Source organism: Chinchilla lanigera, unplaced genomic scaffold (assembly GCF_000276665.1).
Source record: "Chinchilla lanigera isolate Chin_1 unplaced genomic scaffold, ChiLan1.0 scaffold00083, whole genome shotgun sequence".
Taxonomy (NCBI): domain Eukaryota; kingdom Metazoa; phylum Chordata; class Mammalia; order Rodentia; family Chinchillidae; genus Chinchilla; species Chinchilla lanigera.
In genome coordinates, this window is record NW_004955484.1 from 5761902 (window position 1) to 5766142 (window position 4241).

Here is a 4241-nt window from a genome sequence, read left to right on the forward strand (position 1 = left end):
CCTTCCTTCCTTCCTTCCTTCCTTCCTTCCTTCCTTCCTTCCTTCCTTCCTTCCTTCCCCAGCTCTAGGATTTTTATTTTTAGATAAATATTTTCCCCAGTCTTGTGGGAAGAGGAGTGATCAGGCCAGGATGGACAGGAGAGCACCCAGACATCACTCACTTTCCCCTATACTGGGGGTACTGGTGGATGTTCCTTAGCTGCGGCCTCAGGGCCTGGCTGACCAGGTGAGGGGTCTACAGCCCCTCTTGAGCCAGGCCCTCCTGGAATCATTCTGCATACTCAGACCTAGGTTCCCACTGTGGCCCTGCACCTCGGCCATCATTGTCCTAGGGATTTGCAGCTAGCCTATTGCCTGAAAGTCCCTGGGTGCATGTTCCACATGATTAAACAAATGTGTGCAACAGCAGCAACAAACAAGCTGCAGCAACCACAGCAGAAAGCATGAAGGAAGGAGAGAGGAGATGAGAAAGAAGAGAGGAAGGGAAGAGGGAGTGAAAGCAGGAAAGAAGAAAAGAGAAAAAGAGAAGAGCACAGAGAAGGAGGACAGCAAGGGAGCAGAGGAAAGGAGACAGGAAAGAAGGGAGAAGGAACAAGGCCCGGAGGCCGGGGAGCTGGTGGAAAGACAGGAAGGGAAGGGCGGACAAAAGGCATTTTGTACTCCTAGGGAGGAATAATATAAGCTATTTCACTATATCCTGGAGGTCAATAAACTGGGCTGGGAAATTAAGAACAGGTTCTAATTGAGGGTTAGCAATAAGCCTGAGGAAGTACAAAATCTTCTGCCAGTTTCCAACAAGCTGCCTCTCAGAAATTAAACATCACAAGCCATGATATATATGGTTCATGTCTACCCACACCCATGTTCACATGATAGCCTGTAGAATGAGGTAGCATCCAAGGCGTTGCTTTAATGTGAGTAATTATAATTAAGCAAGAATTACCACAGGCTATAATCACATACACCCACTATGTGAACTAACTGGAAGAGGCAAGGGGGTGAGTCCTGCCACAAATGCATAGGAAAGAATGTTCTAGAAGAGATAACAGGAAATGGGATCAAACAAGAGAGGGGGTAGAATGTGTGCATTTTTGTACTTTAAGCATAGAAGGTTTAGAGCAAGCAGTTGTCCCTATAACCAGGACTCTGTTTTTCAATACTTTCAGTGGGAATGAATTATTGTTATTCATTTGCTAAGGCTATTTGGGTGATGGTTTCATACTGTGGTTGAAGGAAAGTTGGGATTTTATTAGCTAAAGTTGCATTTTAGATATTCTTCATTAATCACCCCTAAGTTATTATAAAAAATTAGGGAGGCTCATTTGGTGATTTTCTGTAAGGATCTAAGCTTTGTCACCTCCTGTGATGGATGGATGGCCTATCATTGGTCATGAGGCAAGTCACAGGCAAAGGGTTGCTATGGTTTCCACTCTGGGATTCTAGGTCCTGCTCTAGCTATTCCAGAAGAATCCACTTTCACAGGAGATGCCTTCTGCCTCTCGCTGTAGGCCCTTTTTTATTGGCCACAAGTTTGGTGTAGGACTTTTCCTTTAGGGAGCCAATGCCTAGAGGTTCAGGACCAACTGCTGAAGAAAGCAGACCTTGAACTTGGTGGCCCCTTATGTCCAAGTCTGTTTGAGGGAGACAACTGGATGTGACTCTAGGGTCTCAGGTCTACTCCTTCCTCCAAGGTTATAAGATCCAGGAGCCCATTAGCCATACCTGGCTTCCTTCAGCAATGCCCACTTCCTTTCAACTAGAATGGGATATTTACAGTTTTGTGGGGAGGGCATCCATTCTCTGGCAAATAGAGTGCTGGATGCCTTGCACCTTTCATTTAGTCCTCAGAAGCACAGGAAGCATTTTTACTTACAATTTTGCAAATGAGGAAACTGAAGCTTACAAACGTAACTTATTTAAGTTCATATCCTTTGTGATAAAGCTCATTCTCAGATCCAGGGCTGCCTGGCTTCAAAGGACTTGTTCTCCTCCTCCCCTCCATCATTGAGCTTCGTTCCTGATGTCCTGAGAGTCTTGGAGACTGCACCTGCATGAACCCGACAATAAAGGCTCAGAGAAGTGAAGATAATTCTCAGGTTGAGAAATGAAATTCTGGGCCTTGAGTTACTTGCCAAATTGTGGCATTGCATGAGGAAAAGGTTGGAGTGTTCAACGGTAGAGCCAGACCCAGACTGGGAAGGTTCTGGTCTCCATCCTGCAGAGGGTACAACTGTGACTTTCTGTACCTAGGATGCAGACCAAGTGCTTATCAAAGATTAATTTGAAAGAAAGAATTCAAGATGTTGGAGTGGGTTGGGTGCTTCTGGCAGTCTTCACTAAAGTACAATCAGAGGCAGGCTGAAGGCCTAGCAGTAAGCGAAGGGACCAGGGCTTTGCTAAGACAGGTCCTCTCCATCTGTGACCTGCGATTTGAAAGGATGAAAGTCCTGAACCCAGGGCCTGCAGGGCTGGGAAAGCCACATTTTCTATTCCAAATCAAGATTAACACAAAGATGAGACTGGAACACAGAAAAAGATGGACCCACTTCCTCCTCAGCTCTCCTGTCCTGTTAAACATTCTCTAAGAAAGGGATATGCAGGTGCTTGGTGAAGTGGGTTAAGGTTGATACAAACTTATAAAATCCTCACCACTCAAGGCAATTGTCTTCATTCCCTTCAAGGAGAGAGTAAAAGCAAGGGAGAGGCCTGAACTCAAGATAGTGCTTTCTAAGTCTGGGTGTGACCCATTAGTAGGTCCACTAAATTGCCAGGCAATTGAATGGATTGTGACTGGCTTTGTTTTCCCTTTACTTTCTTTCTTTCTTTCTTTTTTTTTTTTTTTTAATTCTTTTTTAAAAATGAAATAAAATAGAAAATCACAGCATGTACCACACGCACTGAGGGTAAATGGTGATTATGTGAGATTTGTGATTTGGTTATACATAAGTATATGTTAGTACATACACATGAATAATTACATACTGGGTCATGAAATAAAATTAATTTCTTGTTATGGGTCATAGCCAAAAACATTTTAAGCGAGTAGTCTAGGCAGATAGACAAAGCATAGGTGTTTGGGGCCAGTTTTAAAAGGCATAACCAAGCAAAATCTCTGGTTTTAGTTACTACTCAATAGAACTGTCCAGAAGCAAAAAAGTGAAAAACCAATGAACATTTTGTAAGATGTTTATTGCTAAAGAAACTCCAAGAAATGGTGAGAACAGTGTGAGATTGCTCAAATCTTAGCGCAAACTTGCTAGAGACTGGATGTGTCCCGCTAAACTTCATATGTTGAAATCCTAATCCCCACTGTGAGGGTATTAGGAGGTGGGGCCTTTGGGAGATGATTAATGGGTAATGGCAAAGACTTCATGAATGGAATTGGTATAAAAGAGGCCTGAGAGAGCTCCCTTGCCTCCTCTGCCATATGAGTACACAGTGAAAGGGTGGTCACCTGTGAACCAGGAGACAGGCTCTGTTAGACACCAGATCCTTTGGCAGTTTGGTCTTGTGCTCCAAAACTGTGAAACAAATGCCCGTTGTTTATAAACCACTCAATCAGCAGCCTGAACAGACCAAGATCCTACCAAACCCTCACCAAATGGTGGAGATGAGCTAGAATGCTATTGTTTCAGGGAGTACATCCTTCCAATGCCTCTTTCGCATATGTCTGTGGAGCATGATGGATAAGGATGGTCTTTCCTGTTCTATATTGGATGCCAGGAATTCTTTCTGCTGCCAGGAGTATTAGTTACAGTACCCCTGATCTGTAGGATTTGATATGTCCTATTTTCCATTTTTCCAAACCACTTTTATTGTATACATCCTGTTCTTTCTCTGTTGCGTTGGGTGTATTGGGGTAGATAACATCATTTAATCTCAGGTTAGTGGACCACAAGGAATTACTTCTGGATTTCAAGAAGGATTAGTAATTATAGAAGCCTTTAGGTTTTTTTCCATTTGAGTTGCATGCATTATTATGTGGTCATGAGCGTTTGTGAAAGTGTTTCTATGGAAGATAAGCATGAATGGATGCTGAGTAGCCAAAGGGGTGGATTGTAGTTGACATTTGTTGGTTGCAACCAACATCCAGGTTCCCTTCCCCCATCTTAGCATGTCTGGATTTTCCCTTAAGTAATTAAAACCCCATGTAACCGGTGGACTTTGTGGGCTGCTCCAGCTATGAGCCTTGAAAGACTTCAGCCAGGGAGCACATTTTATTTTCCTGGTTGTAGTCATTC